General features: G+C 53.2%; 1 long non-coding RNA gene across 1 annotated transcript in view; it reads right to left on the bottom strand.

The window, feature by feature from the left end:
- The window catches only part of LOC129688455 (uncharacterized), a 20675-nt gene extending 4448 nt beyond the window's left edge, over positions 1-16227 (bottom strand). The window contains exon 1 of the long non-coding RNA XR_008721945.1: positions 16113-16227. This is a non-coding gene — a long non-coding RNA (uncharacterized LOC129688455). The remainder of the gene's footprint in view (positions 1-16112) is intronic.
- Between the last annotated feature and the right edge of the window lie 3471 nt (positions 16228-19698).

Below are 19698 nucleotides of genomic sequence, written 5' to 3'. Positions count from 1 at the left end.
TCCTTCCTTCCTTCCTTCCTTCCTTCCTTCCTTCCTTCCTTCCTTCCTTCCTTTCTCTGTTTTGCCCAATAAATGCTGAGAACTCTAATATCAAGGTGGGGCTGTCACCATCCCCTGCTTTAAAGCCCAGGCCCAAAAAATTTGTACTCAGGTCATACAAAACTGGGGAAAGGTTTTAAACTGAAGTCATCTCCAGAGCTAAGGTCCCAATCCCTATATTATACCGAAAAACACTGTGATAAGAAATAAAAACAAGAAGCATTTGGTGTCAGATGCTGGGACTTCCAGCCAAACATGGGGCAGGAATCTGGGGGTCCTGAGGAAATGTTGGGGGAAAGATGGAAGAAACTGGAGGGGACAGGAACCTCACAAGGAGACCAACAGAAGCAACTAACCTAGTTCCACGGGAGCTTTCAGAGACTGAGACATCAACTGAGGAGCATGCATGATCTGGACCTAGCCCCCTGCACACATGTAGCAGACAGGAGGCTTGGTCTTCACATGGGGTACCTGGCGAGTGGAGGGCGGAGCTGTTTCTAATATGGACTCCATTGCCTGCTTTTGGATCACTTCTCTTTGGCAGGGCTGCCTTGCCTGGCTTTAGGGGATGAAGATAAGAGCAGTACTGATCTGACTTGATGTGCTGAGGAAAGTTAATGTGTGGGGGGGACTCTTCTTTTCTGGGGGGAAAGGGAGAGGGGAGGGGAGGAGAAGGGGAAGTGGGGGACTGGGAGGAGGAGAGGAAGTGATATAAAGTAAATAAACTGATATGAAAATTAAAAAAAACCTTTGGTGGGCCAGGCAGTGGTGGCATGCTCCTTTAATCCCAGCACTCAGGAGGCCGAAGCAGGTAGATCTCTGAGTTTGAGGCCAGCTTGGTCTACAAAGTGAGTTCCAGGACAGCCAGGGCTATAAAAAACAAACAAACAAAACAAACAAACAAACAACCCCCCACACAAACAAACAAACAAAAACCAAAAAAACTGTCTTGAAAAACCGAGAGACAGACAGAGACAGATACAGACACAGACAGACAGACAGACAGACTCAGACAGATGGACACATACACACACACAGAGATTGAGATTGCTACAGGAGGATGGCTTGCAAGTTTGAGATTGGGAGGGTCTACACAGCAAGTTTCAGGTCAACCAGGGCTACATGGCATTAAATTAAATAACAAAAAACACATTAGAAGTGGCTTCAGAATACCACTTATTCTCTAAATAACCCTTCATAATCTTTCTCTACAAAAAGAACTAGAGACATGTTTCACTTGAATAGAGATGTTGGAGTCTCCATGATCATTTGTGCCACCAGCAGTTAGTTATAGCATAAGAAGTTTACCCACATTTCCAAGAGAAGATAAGGGTTAGTCCTGCACATCTTTAATCCCAGCACACAGAAGGCAGAGGTAGACAGATCTCTGTAAGTTCTAGGCCAGCCTGGTCTACAGAGTGAATTCTAGAACAGCCAAGACTACACAAAGAAACTGCCTCAAAAAAAAAAAAAAAAAAAAAAAAAAAAAAAAAAAAAAAAAAAAAAAGAAAGAAAGAAAAAAGAAAAGAAAAGAAAACAAAAACTTGTAAATGGGGGATGGTGAGGAGCTCAGTGCTTACTCTTACAGAGGGCCTGCCCAGCACATCACAGCTATCTGTGATTCCAGATCAAGAGGGCCTGAAGTGAGGGCCTTTGTTGCACCTGTACTCACATGTATATACCCCACACAAGCACGTGCACATAATTAAAAATTAAAATTAAAAATAATTAATAGGCAGTGGTGGAGCATGCCTTTAATTCCAGGAATCAGGAGGCAAGAGGCAGGTGAATCTCCTGAGTTTGAGGCCAGCCTGGTCTACAGAGTGAGTTCCGGGACTGCCAGGGCTACACAGAGAAACCCTGTCTCAAAAAAAAAAAAAAAAAAAAAAGTACATACATAAACAAGCAAGCAGTTGACTGCACTGAGGACTGGCCCTCTTCTCTTTGATGCTCTCTACCAAAGCAGAACCATCAGCCTCATGTTTGTTCCTGGGAGATCTGAGTAGGCCCCAGCAGCTGCCCTCCCCATGGTCCTGCATATAGCCCTGGCTTTGGCCAAAAGTGCTGCGGTGTGGGTCCCCTGTAGGAAAGGGAGTCACAGTGAAAAAGCCACGGACACACACGAGGACTTAGAGTGGAGAGAAGCCAACTTGGAGAGCTGTTAGCCCACTGTTTCTCTCACACAGGCACCTCCAGGGTACCACATGATCTGGACACAGGATATTAAAAGGTCCACCGATGTGGACCTTTGGTATTCCAATGTGGAGGCCAGAGACGTGTTACACGACTTTTCCCCTGGCCCCAGCCCTTCTTGGCACTTTGTACCATAACTGTGTATTAATAGCATACGTTACTCACCAAGCCCTCTGCACAAAGTCTGACACAGACTAGAAGCTGAATTCGCTGACACACGCCCCTGCTCCCTAGCATCTGTGGCTCGTGAGTTCTTTTTTTTAAGTCCTCACAGAAATGGGCGTTTATTGCTTCTCCTGGACACCAGAAGAAGGCTGGATTTTCCTTTTGCTGGCTGCCGGAAGAGAGAGTGCTGTCCGAGCTTCTCCTGTGGAAAAGCACCTGACTAGCCAGAGAGCCGCATGCCTGCCTTTTATTCTTAAAGCCTAGCCCCAGTGGAAAGCCACGGAAAGGAGATTCCCTCTTCCCAAAGGCATGGGGAGATCTGGGGCCCAGAGAAGAACCCAACCCACCTGGTAGTTTTTGAGATATTCCTGTGTGTACAGTCCTGAGGGTGGTCTACCCTGGAGCCGGGCCAGCATTCCAGCCCCATGACATTCCACAGCATTTTCCTGTGTTAGCATGAGCAGACAGTGTGCACAAATAAATACACACGCGAATATGCATGTCAGTCTGCATTTGAACACAGGCTGACCATAGACCTAGGAAGGAGGCCAGAAGCAAATCTGTACCCTGGGGAAGGCAGGGACGGAATCACGTCAGGGCCTGTGGGCTGGTTAATGCCCCATTGCCACAGCAGATCTGTGTGGGAGTGGATGAGTGCGCGCCTGTGTTCACAGGAATCTGTGTCCACAAGCAACATCCCCTCCGGGCGGCCTGTCTGTGTGAGTGCACACAGATACGATACACCGCAGCGTGGTTCTGTGTCTGGAGGACAATGCGTGTGACCTGCATGTCCATTTGCAAATCTTTTCCAACCTGGTTTGTGGCAGCACGGCCCTGTCCTGAGCATGTATGTGTACATACATGCATGCACCTATGAGTATTTATAATAGAATCCCCAGACCTGTGAAAGCGGCTTGTGAGGTGTGTGTAGTTGTATGTTGTGTGTAAGGAGATCCAGCTGGTAGCATATTTTCGAGTACTCTCTAACTTACTACCACGCCCTCAACTCCATGAGAGCCTGAGCGTATATGCAGGCCCTCTGCCACAAAATCTGAGCCAAGCAGGTCCTGGGCTGGCTAGGCACCTGCGGAAGACCTTGACCAACCTTTGTCTGGAGCCCGCTCCCTGTGGCCTCTAAATGTCTGCTCCTGGCAGGATCTCAGCTGTCCCTGGTCACAGACTACCTTCCCCGAGGAGTCCCTTTAACTCACAGTCCCTTTTCCATCCAGGGGGCTGAGAGTTTGGGGATATTCATCTCGGGGAGTTTTTGTTCCGCCTCATGAAAGGACTCAATGGCTGGGAATACCATTCTAATTACGGGGAAGCCCAGCTTATGTGGGGGACACAAAGGGCTGTGGTCTCATAGCAGCTCCTTCCATCCGTCAAATAAGGCCGTCTAATGACGGGGTGAGAGCTGTGAATGCCTAAAACAAACTCAAAAAGGAGCGAAAATAAAGCCGCCGGGGGCTTAAAATATATTAAATTACTCTGAGTAGGACTGTGGCTTTGCAGGCACTGGTTGGAGAGGCCCGTCCAGACTCCGAGTCCTGCTATTCACGGGTGGGAGGGGGAGAGGGGTCAGCAGGTCGGGCGGGGAGGGGCTCACAGAGCCCTGGCTCATTCTCATGCTAACATCACGGACATGCTGCAGGCTTACTGAGCTGGAAAACAGAAATGAATTTGCTATAATCCTCCTCCTCCCTCTGCAGACCAGAAGCTTTGCCTAATTGCAGCCCTTGGAGCCTGCTGGGCTTTGGGATATAGCCACACCCTGGAGCCAGCACCCCTCGACCTTCCCACCCCTTCTTTTCCATTCGTTCTTTGGGGCTCAGGGATGAGTGTGCTCCAGGGCTCATCTGAAAGAGGAGAAGAAGCAGGCAATGGGGATCAGTGGGCAGGAGAGGACCAGGTATTTACAAGCGTGTCACACACTCTGTCATAAGAATCCATAGCTATCCCTTTACACATGAACAGCCTACCCAGGCACAAATATTTCTTTACTATTCTACCCCTTTACACATAGCCCTCTACAAATGCACGTTTTCATAAGCACAAGTAAATCTTCATGCAATATTCAGACACGTGTTTATTCTTCCATGGGGAAACAGCGCGCGCGCACACACACACACACACACACACGCACTCACACACTTTTCTCCTTATGTCCTCTCTTGAGAGAAAGTCTCCGTCTGTAGCCCAGGCTGGCCTGCAACTCACTATGTAGTCAGGCCAGCCTTAAGTTCACACTCTTGCTTCCTCATTCTCTGGAGTAGTGGGGTTACAGGTGTTAGCCACCATTCTTTACAGATGACCATGCATGAGACACATCTCTTCTTAAATGGGTATATGCTACACAGACACATGTGGACATACACACACACACACCTTCAAACGTGACCCCAGAAGAAGGAACCTGGTACATTTTCAATGTTTAGCAGCAGAGGATATTGACGCTTGGATGACAGCTGAGAGGTGGCTCCTTCCCAATCTTAACTGAGTCAACACTGTACTATTTGTAAATCTGTCCTAATCTCTGGGCCTCAGTTTCCTGCCACTAAAGAGAATGCTCAAGTTGGTTGAGGGGTATGTCCCTAGAACTCCAGCACTGAGGAGGCTGAGGAGGGGGATCAGGAGTTTAAGACTGCCTGGGCTACTTAGTGAGACCCTGGCGGGGCACTCCCAAAGAGGAGAAACTGCTTGAACTAAAGGTTGTAGGAAACCAAACCAAACCAAACCAAAACTCTACCAGCTCAGAAGAACTCAGAGCTATCTCAGGGGCTATGCCTTCTGCCCCTCCCCTGATTCTGCACACTTACTGTGAACACATGCTCACACTGCTGGAACGCACACACCTCCACAGTGCGCCTGCCTAACAATGACTCCCTTCAGTGTTCACGTGGTTATAAAAAGATCTGCTGTGGAGCAGTAGCCCGCGTTCTTCCTGTCGTAGGTGGGGACGCCTCCTGCCCACCCCCTTTCAGGCCTGCTTTGGTAGCTTTGTCCAAGAGACTCTGCCGGTTTGGGATACAGTGATGACAGGTGCGGCTGTGAACCTTCACCCAGCCCCACAGTGTGGCGCCAGGGACCCAGGGAAGGCGTTGAAACCCTCTCCGTTCTCTCCCATGGCGCCCTCTGCCGGTGGACCTGTGACAGAAGGTTCTGGAGAAGGCCCGCTGGACTGTAGGCTACTGCGGACCTGACCCGAGAGTACCAACAGTGAAACGTACGCTGCTGGGTCCTCTGCTCAGCTGTGAGAGGAGCTTGGTAACTGCTCAGCCAGAGTGAAACCAAGCCCACGAAACTAAATGGAAGGGCAGCGGGAAAACCGCAGCTTCTGTTGGTAAAGGCTTCTGCTTCCTCCATTCTCCACAGATTGCTGATGGGTGAAGGTGTGTGGAGGGCGTCAGGGCCGGGCTGAGCAGGGGTGGGGGTCGGGTGGGGGTGGTGGGCACCCAAGGTTGGCCCTGGCTGCTGATCTTTGGTGTATTCTGAGACGCTTTAGGCTGTCAAAGAAAGCACGTGAAAAGCCCTAGAAAGAGCAAGAACGCATCTCTCCCTCACCACGGGCCTAGAAGGCCAGGGCTCAGAAACTTGCAGAAGCCTGCCCTAGGGCAGAGGACCAGGGTCGAGGGAGATCACAGCCAGTTCTCTCTGCCGGCAAAGCCTGGGCTAACCGGCGTCACCCTGCACTGTAGGTGAAGAGGTGAAGACAGTGACGGTAAGACGAAGCTCGAAGCTCCTCGCTGCCTACATCCCCAGCGGCAGCAAGCGGTATTTGGCCATCACATAGCCAGAGCAAGGGCCCAGGCAACCAAGGCAAATTGGCTTGACGATGGAAGCACCAAATGTAGGCTGAATCCTTTCAAAGAAACAAGGGGTTTTCAGAAGGTGATGGGAGGAGACTATAGGTTCCTTTTTTAACTCCTTTTAGAAATGAAGTGCTCCGTGACATAACAGTGTTCAGGGGCCACAGATGCTCCCTGGGCAGCACACCAAAAAAATGCTCTCTTCATGGCCCTCACTGAGGCTGCTCGGACCAGGGACCAGCATAAGGGGATTGGGGAGGAAGGCTGTGTCATAGAGATTTGAGGAGGGCAGTGTTCTGAGCACAAGCCGCGGAGGCATCCGCCTGAGGCCTTTCCTGTGTGCCCTGAGTCTAAGGAGAAGCATCCCCACATGTATGGAGTTTCCCAAGAGCTGCGCCACACCTCTGGCCCCACCGCCCCACCAGGTGGACTAACCAGATCCGAAGCTATCCTGTGCTCTGTTCCCACTGGACTCTGCCCCAGCCCCTGGCCTTCAGGAGTGAGGCTGGTCCCTCGAGGGATGGCAAGGGCAGTGTGCAAAGGTTGGACCCAGAAAGTGCTCAAATTTGCGCCCTGAAGGGAGAAAGCTTAAAACTCTCAGGGCTCCTGCTGTCATCTGGGGTCCATCCATTGCCCTGGGAGGGAAGCCACTTTCTGAAACAGTTCCTGCAGCAATCAGCCTGCCCAAATCCGTAGGTTTGTAAAGACGTGCACACGCTCTCACTATTAAGACGTTTTAGCACTAACACATGAGGTCAGCCAACTGGAATTTCAGAGTCTTCTCCAAATATGCAAGGTGTCCTCGGTTCCTGGTCCCCTGGGGTGGACACCTGAGCTTTTTGAGCCATTTCTACTTTTAAGCCTATCTCCTAAAGCCATGTACCCCTACCATGCCCGTTCTCACCTCAGTGGCCTGCCCTGTCAACCACCACCTGCTACGCAAAGAGAATCAAGAGCGAGTTGTCTGTTGTTTTCTAGACTATTTCTCAAAGAAGCAGCAGGATTTGGCTTTGGTTCTTTGGTGTGGTCGATCTGCCTGGACCGGTCAGGATCTGGGAAGTCTGGTCTCAGGTGGGAACCTGGGAGCAGCCAGGGACTCCAGGACAGCCATGGTTTTTTCAGTTAACCTGACGGAGCCTCCCTCCACTGGCCTCAGCGTGTGTCCTGCCTGCAGATCTCCTCCAACCCTGGACGTCTGACCTAACCCTCAGACCTAACCCTTCCTAATGCTTGGCAGGGAACTGGAGACGGGGTGTGCAGAGGCCAGCCGTGGTCAGCGTAAGGGAAGCCCCAACTTCCGCCCTGTCTTGTACTTCTTAACATCCGAGCATTCAGACCCTGAAATGCCCCCGTGGCCACCTTCAGGAGCAAGAGCTGGGCTTGGACTGGTGTTTGTAAACACAGAACGAACGAAATCACGGTTGCCGAACTGAGACAAAGCCACTTTCCTCCGCTCCTTTAGAGGAATCTCCTCCTCGCGAACACTTTCATTTTCAGGGTCGTTGTTCGCGGTTGGCCGCAGGTCTGGGAAATCACCGCGCTTCAGGACCTGGGAAGGGTCCTGGGGACAGGAGCCAGTCACACGGAAAGCACAGATGTCCGGGAGGACGCCTGGGTGAAAAAAGAAACTCGGCCCCGGATGCCGGCGGGCTGCTTGGGGTTCGCCACACGACTTTCCCGTAAACCTAGAAATGCATAGCTGGTTTTTACACCCTGGGGGAGGCAAGCGGGAGCGCGTTGGTCCCGCAGGCTTCCCCTTCCCACCTCGCGCGTCCCGGGCACTAAGCCTAGCCCATTCGCTGCAGCCGGGTTCCTGGAAACAGCACCCCACCCATCCTCAGCCGTTTGCAGACTGTGTTATCCGGGTCCTCATAGTCTCCGTCTCAAATGCCCCAAACTTAAGAGCCAGATCGAAACACGACGGGGTTTCGGAAAGGGGGGGGGAGGGTTATGCCAGACCAGGGAGGCACCCGAGTGGGTAGGAATGACGGACGCCTCGGACCCCTGTGCTTTGCCCGGCGTCTGGGGGACGCACGGGGCAGGGCGTCGGCGAGTTTATGCAGGTGTGGCCGGCCGCAGAGCGAGCTTCCCCCCCACCCCCAGGCCTTGCGTCCCCGGGGCTGAGGCTTCCCATCAATGGGAGAGATACGCAGGCTGTTGACCCAGCGGCCTCCCTCTCTCGGCCTATTGTCGCGGCTCAATCACGCACTTACCGGAAGAAAAGCGAGTTTATCTTAGCTTGGAGGAGCCTCGTGTTGTGTGTGTGTGTGTGTGTGTGTGTGTGTGTGTGTGTGTGTCAAGGAGGGGGGGGATTCTGCACCCGGGACCGTGCAGACGGGTTGAGGACAGACACTCTCAGAAAAGGACCAATTTCCCTTGTACAATGAGCGCTAAGTACCTGACAAATGGGGCTGGTGTTTATTCATGAGCAGGTACTTTGGAGCCGGCGATTAGGGCAGCCGCCCGCGCGGCGCGGCCTGGCCAAGGTACTCAGCGCCGGGCAGGTGCAGCCAGGCGAGCGCGCGGCCCCAGCGCACAAAGCCCGCGGCCGGGCGCCGAGAGGGGGCGGGCTGCGGGGCTGCGGGGCGCTCGGGGCCCGGGCACCTCCGCCCTTTGTTCCTCCCCGGGAACCCAGGCCCCCTTCACCGAGGGGCGCCCCGGGAGACCCTCCCCTCCGATTACCAGGAACCCCCCCCACCCTCCTCTGGGAGCCCCGGCCGCAGGGGCCCGCGGGGTCCGGCCTCGGCTTTCCCGAACCGCCGGCCTGGAGCTGGCTGTTGGCTTGATCAGCTTAGCTACCCGGACCACTGGGACGGGGCCGGGGAGCACCCGGGCCTGGGAAGCGCGCGGGCACCCGCCGCCGAGGCGCCACCTCTGGCGGTGCAGACAGCCCCGGGCCTTCAGGTTTTGTTTCAGCTCCAAAGGGAGAAAATTGGGGTCTGTCTCCTTCTCCGGTTTGCTGGCGCCGAGGTCGTGGGACCAACCCGATCTTGCCCTCGCCCCCGGCCGGCCGGCGGCTGCGGGATCCTTAAGAAGCGCTGGCCTGAGCGGCGGAGCGAGCCAGGCGGGGCGCCGGCCGGGGCACGGGGCGCGGGCTCTCCTGCGCCTTAGACAGACAGACGGGACGTGGACCAGCCCAGGGCAGCTCCCCGCGCAGGCCGGGCAATCGGCGTGGGGGGGGGGGGGGGCAGAGCCCAGGCTGCTGAGGTGCTTGCTGCAGTGTTTGTGATGTCCCCGAGGTCGGAGGCACCAGTGCAATGGTGTGCGCGCACACACACACACCCCCCCCCCCCCCCCCCCGTCTTGGGACCTATCTGGATTGCTCTGGGTCGCTGCTGTTTTAAAATCCGAATAGGGAAACCCACCGAGATAACTTTATCTCCAGCCCCCAGGACCAGGCAGGGGGGACTTGTTTCAAACAAGCTGGGCTCCCCTTGGGGAGAAAATGTCTTTCAGGGTGAAGGGAAGCAAGGGGCAGGAAACCGATGTCACCCACCGCCGGGCGAGTTTTTACATTTCCCACCGCGGAACAACCCTACAGCTCTCCCTCGCGAGGCACACTGTGGTTATTAGCATCCATCAGAGACTTCTCTGGATCCTCCGGGTTAGAATAAATTACAGAGATACGGTGAGCATGGTTCTCGGGCAAGTCCGATATCCTGAGATAGCCCGTCTGTGCTGTGTGAATCCGAGGGACGGCGAGGAACAGTAGGGAGAAAAGCCTGAGAGCCCCAGGGCCTGAGCGCGCTGCCACCAGCCAGTCTTCTGCTGGAGAGGACGGGGGGGAGGCCGCTGCGGCTAAGAAAGAAGACTTTTAAGAGATGAAACCCTTCCTCTGGCGTCTCCCGCCAGGGTGAGCTTTCCTTCTGGGTACCTGCTGCGCCGAGACACCAGGACCAGGGCTAACAGCACAGCCTGGCGAGCCAACAGGGTCGGGGTGCAGCGGGCACCTCCGTGCCTCTAGCTGCTTGGCCAAGCCCTTAAGAAGGGTTTTCTGGCCCGTAGGCTTTGAGGCTTTGAGGCCTCACCGCTGACGTTCTTAAGGACACCCTACACCACCGTGTGCAGGAGGCAAATCAAGATCCTATAGATCCATACACACACACACACACACTGCGACTCTGAGCTCTCAGTCCAAGGAGACTGCCTGCTGGGGGGTGAGGGGCGGGTGGCAAATTCAGAGAAAAAAAGGAAAGTTTGGCACCACAAGAAGAGGAGTAGACTACAGATGCATGCCAAGAGGTTTAGATTTTTTTTTTTTTTTTTTTTTTTTTTTTTGCTTTCCAGACTCCCCCACCCCATCCCCCAGACAGAATTTCTCTGTATAGCCCTGGCTGTCCTGGAACTCTGTAGACCAGGCTGGCCTCCAACTCAGAGATCAGCCTGCTTCTGCTGGAATTAAAACCCTGCGCTACCACCACCTGGCTGCTTCCGACCTAGACTTTAAAGGCATGTCTAATTGAGGTTCCTGTGCTCAGGAGGAGGGTACTAACACCCACGAGTAATGACCTTCGTATTAGGACTGTAAACAAATCATAAGTGTATAATGCATTTTTAATACATAACATAATATGATGTTCTTAGAGAAAGAGGGATGCCTGGATATAGTCCCACCCCCCCACCCCCCAGGTGACTGGCCAGTCCCCTACTCTAAGTTTATTTTTCTAGGAGAGTTTGGGGCCAATTCATTTTGGGACAGATGAATTTAGTACCTGAGTGAGCATCCCTGAAAAAGAGCCCCCTCAGTCTAGTGAGTTAGGTGAGCCTTGGGACTTGCCAGGCAGAAGTGGGGGACAAAAATGGCTTCTAAATCAGACTTGGTAATCTCAACTGTGACCCCAGATTTACCAAAGGCAGAAATCCTTTACCTAAGAAGAGCTGGGTCTGAATTGGTGGGTGGCTGAAACAAAATGGTTTAGCCTTACTCTGGCTATATCACCAATACTGTGTGTCTCTGTGAGTTGGTGATACAGCCTCTGTGTCCACCAGGAAAATCCAGAAAACTCAAATTAAGCTGGCATCCGGTTTAACAACCGGTGATAAGTCGCTACAGTCAAACTTCAACCAGAAAGCAGCAGGCCCCCACCCTAACTCTCAACTCACCAAAGCAAGTTCCTAGGGTTGGGGTTGGGTAAGGTAGATCTCAGGTAGATCCCACATAGGGGATCTCAGAGGAAGTGCATCCCTGGCCCCTTCTTCCCTGTCTTGTATCCTCTTACATCCTCTCTCAGAGCTTGTGAGGAAAGGGCTGAGGGTTCTCTCTGGTTCTCTCTATGAACTCAAATGTTCATAGTTATTGATGTGGAGTAAGTCTCCCATCCACCCCACCCTCCTTGGTGACACACCTTCACAGCTAACAGGTAACAGGATCTCCCTCCCCTCCTTCGGGTTTCCCCCCTCCCCCTTCCCCCTGCACTCCCCAGGCTCCCCAGGGGGAGACCTTCATCTTCCTTCAACAGATGAGAAATAGAAGTTCAGAGAACAGTTGGAAATGGAAGCTCTCCAAACACTCCTTCTGGCGTTTTGACTCTAAGTTCAGGTGGGCCTTGCTAGTCTCTCCTCATTCCAGAGAGGATGGGGCATTTTCCTTCCAGAGGGCTCTGGTACTCTATGCACATTGTGCCTGAGGTCCTCTGAGGTCCTTGGAGATTGTCTAGAACTTCTTTGCTCTCCTAGCACCAGGGTACCCTGCAGTGTCTGGCAGCCGGGCCTGGAAAAGTCTCTAGTGGAGAGTGTAGCTCTTCCCTTTGAGACCTTCGAATTCCCTTGCAGCTTGGTGGGCAGTTAATGGGCTCTGCCAAGACCATGATTGAGTGCAGGTGCCTTGTTTGACAATGACTTTAGGCAAGTCTTTCCTCAGACTCAGTTTCCTTATCTGCCAAGAGACAGAAAGTTATAAAAGAAGGCTTCTGGCATCTCTGAGTGGGTGTTTCAAAGAGGTAGGAGAGGGATTAGGTGTGTGACCCCAGCCTCTGGGAAGCTGAGGATTGCTACAAGTAGGAGGATAGCCTGAGCACTCTGCCTCGAAACAAACAAACAACAAAAGCTGAAAACCCGTGACAGAAGTTGGCCAGAAGAAAGCCGTGCTCTAGATCTCGGCTGGAGCGAAAGCTTCCGTTTCTCTCTGAGGTCTGGTCCCTAGATAAGCAGTTAGGTCATGCATTGGATATGAAACTGCACCTCGCGGGGTACATATCTGACACAGATGTGTATGCTCATTACCACTGTGGGCTTTGGGCTGCTTTGTTTCATCTCGGCGCCTCAATGTTCTCATTGCTAATACAGATTCATAACAGTAATGGCAGCATAATGATCACAAACAAGCTAATGCATGTGGCCCAGGTTAGCCACACTCTAACACAGCTCCACCCTTTCCAGTCCTCTTAGTTTCTACAAAATAGCACTATTTCGAACCTTGCGCCGCTGCCAGGATTCCTGTCTTCCCTGTGTTCTGGCATCCTTTAGGGATGCCGAAGGACCTAACACCTGAGCCAAGTCAGATGGATCTCTGCCTTAGTTTGCTGTCCTGTTTTCTGTATCTGTAGTTCATACTGGGGATGGGACCCAGGAGTTCACTCATGCTAGTTTTGAGCACCTCTGCCATTGAGCTACTTTTCCAGTGGCCTTTACTTATTGCCTGTTAGAGAAAAGAGTCCAGTCTTTCTCTCTGGAATACCCACCACAGGCAGAGATGGGTAAAGGAGAGGGAGGTCCAGCTGATCCGTTCTACCATGAGGAACCCTGCTCAGAAGCATGTTGGTCTGTACCTCACATAGTTTTTGCTATGTTCTCTCTCCTGTTGTACACACAAACACACACAGACACAGACACACAGACACACACACACACACACACACACACACACACTCCCCAGGGTGAGGGTATTTCTGTTTTGTTCTTTCTTTATCCCCCATGCCTAAAACACTGACTGGGGCAGAATAAACACTGGATAACTAAAAAAAAAAAAAATTAAGGTACAGAGAAAACCAGCCCAGTGACAAGATTTGTTTCGGTAGCAGAATTTAGTCTTATTTTCTATCCAGAGGTGATGGTTAACTAACCTTATGCCTAAGAAAGAAAGTAAGAATCTACTTCAGATCTTTCCCCTTGAGAGTTTTCTATCTTGGTCTGTAAGTCTCTCAATTATCCAAAGGGACTTTCTTCTTTCTTCGCATGCCCACTCTCCCCAACCTCAGAGCTCACTATGTGTCTATATTTAAGAGCCTGGGGATCCGTGAGTCTTTCTTGGCTATAGTTATCTTTCCAAAAGAGCAAGATGTCGTGTCATTTCCTAGACCCAGCCCAAGTCTTCCTCACTGCTCTCTTCAAGCACTTAGAGACCAACCAAGAAAAACAACAAGTTGTTCTTGTGTTTTGGAGTGGGAGGAAAATAACGGTGATTGCTCTTCATGACACTGTCTGCCACTCACGGGTTCCTTTAGAGTGTCTCAGGTACCCAACCAGTTTCAGCCTCACTGCAAGTCCATGAGGCCCATCAGCAAGTCCATTTTACACACAAAGAAGTAGAGACCTAACCAAAGTGACGGGTTTATAAAGGAGAGAGAACCAGATGTGCCTTCAGGGAGAAGCTTTAGGAGCAACTCAGAATCTTGGCCAGCCTAGATAGCCACAAGCCTAAATAAACCACTCGCACCTTCTCCCGGTTGTGAGGTAAATAGTACCTCAAACGCCTGCCTCAATGTCCTCTTCCTAAAAGGGGCCTAAGTACAGGATCCATGTCCTTCAATTGAGAGAACCTCAGGACTGAACACGTATAGATAATGACACTACTCTACCCGCCTGCTGCAGAGCAGTATTTATGCCAGTTTTTGCTGCCTAGTGTGTCCTTATTTACCCCCTTATGAACCGGGGAGTGTTGGAGGAAAAACAGAGGTTCATCTGAGATGGCGCAGTCCCCCAGGGAGAATCCGGTGGATGAGAGCTCTTTTGATTGATCCCCCTGCGGAAGAGGAAGAATCTAGAACCGCCTCCACTGTTTTTCATTTGTTTGTTTGTTTTGTTTTTAAATCAAGAAAAGTCACTGGGGAGGGACTAGGGAGAGGACTCGATGCTTTAAAAGCACTTGCTGCTTTTTCAGACGATCCAAGTTTGAGTCCCATACCCCCAGGGCAGCTCACTTGTGTCAGTAAGTCTACAACTCCACTTCCAGGGATCAGACGCTCTCTTCTGGCTTTTGAGGTCATCAGGGAACTCACGGGATGCTCAGGCAAAACACCCATATTCATCAAACAGATAAAGACATTTTGGCTCCCTTCTATTCTGAGAAAAATATGAGTTTCTTCCCAGACTCCTCTACCAGCAGAGTATTGGTGAAAAACTGGGCATAGTCGTGCATGCTTTTAATACCAACACTTGGGAAGAGGCAGGGGGATTTCTGTGAGTCTGAGGCTAGCTTGATCTACACAGTGATTTCCAGGGCAGCTGAGGCTACATAGATACATAAAGAGACTCTCTGTCTGTCTCTCTGTCTCTCTCTCTCTCTCTCTCTGTGTGTTGGTTAAAGGTCCTCTGAGGCTAAAAGACACTAGGTAGGTTAATCTCCTCTTTCAGTCAACTTCTCTATGGGACACTAAGGAGGATCCCAGGCATCTAGGTCTTCCAGGCCACCCCACACCCATCCGATGGAGAGTAGAGCTCTATGGTGTTGAGGGGGTTCCCTCCTGCTACTTCTTTCACGAAATATTGGAAAACGATTTTTCATTGAATAGTTTCCCTTTCTTTTTAACAGATCACTTGGAAGAGGCCCCACAGTTATGGAACAGAAGGATGAAGTCCCTGAGAGCTTTCTTACATTGAAGTGAATATTAGGAGAAAACAAATGCAAACTTCAGTGCTTTTTAAATTGAGGCTGTGTCTTTTTTCTTAATTCACGTATCCATAAATCATTTCACCTACTGAAAAGTATTGGCAGTGCAAGCTGAAGATGTCAAGAGAGGGAGAAGGTGGCGGAAGTTTGAGCAAGGATCCCGGACAAGGAGGAACTTGTCAAAGTTTGGCCAAAAGGAGTGCGCTCTTGTGGAAAGGCAGGATCTCAGAAAGGAGAAATCAGGGAGAAGACCCCCAAAGGAAGGAAAGGGAAGGAAAGGGGAGCAGAGTAGCTGGTTCAGTGGGGAACGCACACTTCTGATCTCCAACTTCCAGGGCATTTAGAAACCAAGAACCATGGATGTCCGAACGGTGTGTAAAGCAGCGTCACAGAAATGGTGTCAAATTCAGAAGAGGGAAGGCAGCTCTGACGCAGGCGGGTGTCTCAGCTTAGCCATGAGGAAAGGGTAACGCCAACAAACCAAGAAGAGTCCAGGATTCAGGCATACAGAAACCGAAGGAGTTTTTTAATAGGCAGAACAGAGATCACAGCGCGGTTTTCAGCCCCCCTCGGCCCACACCAGCCACCGCCATTTGGCACAAAACTTTGAACTGGGCGCTGCGGAGAGGGGGGAGGAGGTAGTGGACACGACACTGCTGATTTCTCTCATGGCTAAACCCCCAAGCACACGTCAGTTCCCTCCTTACCAACTCCCGAAAGGGGACCCCAAGTCAGACTCCCGTCCCCTCCCTTCCTGGCTAAAATCTGAGCGGAGGGAAGGGCACACGGAAGCCAGGGAGACGCAGACTTGGATGCCAAGAGCGTGGCAGGGAAGATGGTGAACCTGCCGCCCTTGGGAAAGGCCAGTGTTCTGCCCCAGCCTTCGCAGGGCGCCCCTGACCCCTATCCCCATCCCTTGAATCCTGACACCCTCAAACGTCTGGAGCGGCAGCGCGCCCCCCTGAGGCCCAATGGGGGCGGTTTTGCAGGGCGCAGTGGTTGGCGCTGCCGGTCCAGGTCGCGCGGGCACGGCGTGGGGCGGGGCCCAGGGGGTGCAGACGAACCCCGCCGAGGGTCCTTACCTCCGCGAGGGTATCCGTCCGACCAAGCGCAGTTTGCTGCTGGGACTGCGGGGCCGGGGAGGCTCCCACGGGCTCGGACTGCGCCTTCCTTCCCTCCCCCCCCCCAACTCCCAGCCCCGAGCCCCCCAGACCCTTCGGTGGCCCTGAGAGCAGGGTCGCCGGGGACCCGGGCCCAGGCGCCGCGAGGGCGGGAGGAGGCGGCTCCTGCGGGGCGCGGCGGAGAGGGGCGGGGGGATCCGCCGAGCCCCGCCCGGGAGGGGGACGTGGGAGAGCTTATCCCGGAGAACAAAGGCAGCTGGGGATGGCTCCCCCCGCCCCCCACTCCTCCCTCCCGGGGCCTGCCCCTGAACTTGAACTTGCACTTGACACTTTGTCCGGAAGGTGGCGAGGAAGCCTGTCTGAGCCGGGACGGGACGCCCTCCCCACCCCCGCCCCCCTCGCCACCTTGGGTCCTGGAGGCCCGGAGAGTTCGCGCTCTCTGCTGGGCCCCCAGGGAAGCCGGATCTCCAGGGCCCCGGTTAGCCCCCCCCCCAAACCGCTGGGTGCTCCTGGGCTTTGGGGTTCCGGGGTCTCTGAGGGTGGGGAGGCCCTGGGTGTCGGGGTCCCCGGGCGGCGGGCGGAGCCCCGCGTGCGCCCCGCCGCGCCCCTCCTCCCGGGGCCGCGCCTGGCCCGCCGGCGAGCGAGCTGCGCGGGGCAGGCGGGATTCTCTGCACGTCGCGTCGGCAGCCACTATTCAGCCGCTAATTGAACGTTAATGGCAGGTGCGGATGAGGTCACCGGAGCTGGCTTTTCTCACACATTTTTCATGCAAATTCGAGAAACTCTAAACAAATTTGAATAAAAAGCTCTTTGTGCTGCCCGCCTCCCGGTCCTCTCCTCCCAGCCTAGGATGCTGGCTCCTCCCGGTGCCCTGGGGCTCTAGCCCCGCGGACCGGGCCCGCAGGAGCCGGGCGCCCCGGTGAGTGCCTCCTGGTAGTCGGTGGTCGCTGGTTCTGCCACTCTGGCTGCCCTTGTGGTTCCGGCTGCTGGTGAGCCGGAGAGAGAGTTTTTCGTTTGGAATCTTGGGGCTAAATCGGGCTGAAGAGCCACCGGGCTTTCAGGGAGTCAGTGGGTAAGCGCCCGGCCCCTGGACAGGCCAGGCATTCCGCTGCTGACACCTCACACCTCGGCTGCGCGCGCACACCGGCCAGCTTCTCGCTCCTCACTCTCTTCGCAGCTCAGATGGGGATAAGGATGGATGGTACCCAGCTACTGTACACCGACGTCTGAGGATTAAATGCGATTTGGGACTGAGCGAACGCTTAGGGCTGTGCTAGGAGCAAGAAAGTGTTAATGACTGTCTGGGGTCCAGGGGCCTGCGAGAATGAAAACTGATGGGAGCACGGTTGTGATTTCGCGCACGCATGACAAAGCTTGTCAAAGGCTTTCGGAGTCTCGTGACCCCACTGCTTCCCATGCCGGCCAGAGAGAGCCAGGCCGCTGCTTCTCAACTGTGTGGCTCTGCCTGTTTCTAAGTCTCTCTGGGCCTGAGAAAAGTGTAACCGTCTCATGGGATCTTAGTGAAAACCGAGAGGACTTTACTGGAGGCTTAGGAGCTCACTGGGACCCCCACCCTCACCCCTGCCCCTGTCCCCACCCCCAACCCCTGAACCCCGCACCCCCACCTCCAGTTCAGAATCTCCCAGCACTCCTTTTATGGTGACAGGACACCTATACTCTCTAGTTTCAAAACGAGGAGATGGGCTTCAGGCTGCCCTAGTGACCCTAGCCCACGTCAGAGAGGCTTTCACTCGGCTCTCCCTTCCTACCTCAACACACCACGAGCTGCCTTTAACTAGTGGCTTTTGTTTGTTGTGATCTGAGACAAAAAGGGGCAGAGGATTCCCAGGGTCAGAATAGTCCTTCTCTCAGAATTTGTTATAACCCTCCCTCAGGGTTGTGCTGAAATAAACCGGAATGGTACCAATGACTCATGAACCTGAGCTATCTCTGCTCTCTTATCTGTTCCTCCAACCCCAGTCTTGCTGCAGCCCCCAGCAGGCCTACCTCCGTAGCTAGCACTTTTGACCCATCAGGCCAGACCCAGCAGGCTTTCAGGTGGAGGACCTGAAGGAAGAGACAGCATCTGCAGAATTGCAGAGGACTAGCCTCCAGGAGGCAGATAGCATGGACCTCAGGAGCAATTCTAATGGAAGGCCTCCGGTCGGTCTGTATATGGCTCTGAATTCCTTCTCCATCTCTAAGTGCAGGCTCCAAGGCTTGGCACTCTCCAGAGATGAGATTGGGTAGAATTCGGGAGAAGCCCAAGCAAGACATTGTGGGAACCTTGAAGGAGAGGTCTTGACATATGGGACTGGCCAGGAAGGGCTGGAGCTTAGGGAGACCTCTTTTAAGCTGCCCAGCCAGACAGGATGTATTTGGAGTTAGAAGTCCAGACTGTAACCAATGAGATAGGTGTTAAATCTCAGTTCTGGCACTGTGATTTGGGACACGCAGTAACATCTCTAAACTTCAGTGCTGTCTGGGAAATGAGTGCACCAGTGGTTCCCAAAGTATAAAACTAGGTAGGGCTCACTGCACCAAAGCCTGACACCTGGCACCTGACAACCCCACCCCCAGCTGCTTTCCTGACTTCCAAAGTTGCCATCCAAGTCCAAGGACCTCCATGGATTTCCCAGGCCCCTCTGGTCAGTCCTACTGTGAGCCTTTCTTGCCCACTCTCACGTCTCAGGACCCTTCGCAGAGCTCAATGGGATGCTATGACTGCACCTACGTTGGATTCCAAGCCTTAACACTCAGCTCCATGTCGCCCTTTACAGACACCCTCTGGCGATATTTTTTTTCTTATCGGTGGGCAGGTGGGGGTAAAGCCAAGCCTTTGAGTATCACTGGGGGCAGCAAGGTCGTGGTGGTGTCTCTTTAGACACATGCCGTGTATGCAGATAGAGCCATTCAGAGCCAGTCCGCTCCTGAAGCCAGCCTGTCCTCAGCCGGGCACCTCCATTGGGCTAAAGCAAGTAGAGGTGCCTACTCCTAATCAACACATCCCATAAGCTCCCCCCTCCTCAAAACAGCCCCTCCCAGAGGGAAGTCAGAACCCATCCTCACCAAGTCTAGGAGTCTGGCTCTGTCCCTCACTTGCCAACCAGCTGGAAGAACCCCTCGGAGTTCCCTGCTCTGTCTCCTGCATGGGTGAGACTGAAGCAACAGGATGCTCACCTAAGCAAGAACCAGAGAACCTCAACCTGGAACTAAGCGGGCTTTGGATTAACAGTGGCAGCCAAGACGATGACACGTGATTATTAGGTTGGAGAAACACCAGTGGCCAGAGGCCACCAGGACTGTCAAGACACTTTCCTGCCACATCACCGCCTTGTCTTAGAGCGCCTACCCTTCATTGGCTGAGAGAAGTTCTACCTGGTAAGTGACTATCACTCTTTTCCCTTTTCAGTAAAAGCACTTCACAAACACAAAATCACCAGTTGCTGTGCACAGCTTCCCTTCAGGACCATCCATACAGACATGCTTGTGGCTGATATATTTTTATTTGGCTCTAGACTTCTTGTGTGCTGTATTTTACCACGGG

The sequence above is a fragment of the Psammomys obesus genome, unplaced genomic scaffold, assembly GCF_907164565.1.
Source record: "Psammomys obesus unplaced genomic scaffold, mPsaObe1.curated_primary_1811, whole genome shotgun sequence".
Lineage (NCBI taxonomy): Eukaryota > Metazoa > Chordata > Mammalia > Rodentia > Muridae > Psammomys > Psammomys obesus.
The sequence above is the reverse complement of the archived record's forward strand: the minus strand, read 5'-3'. Positions and strand labels throughout refer to the sequence as shown.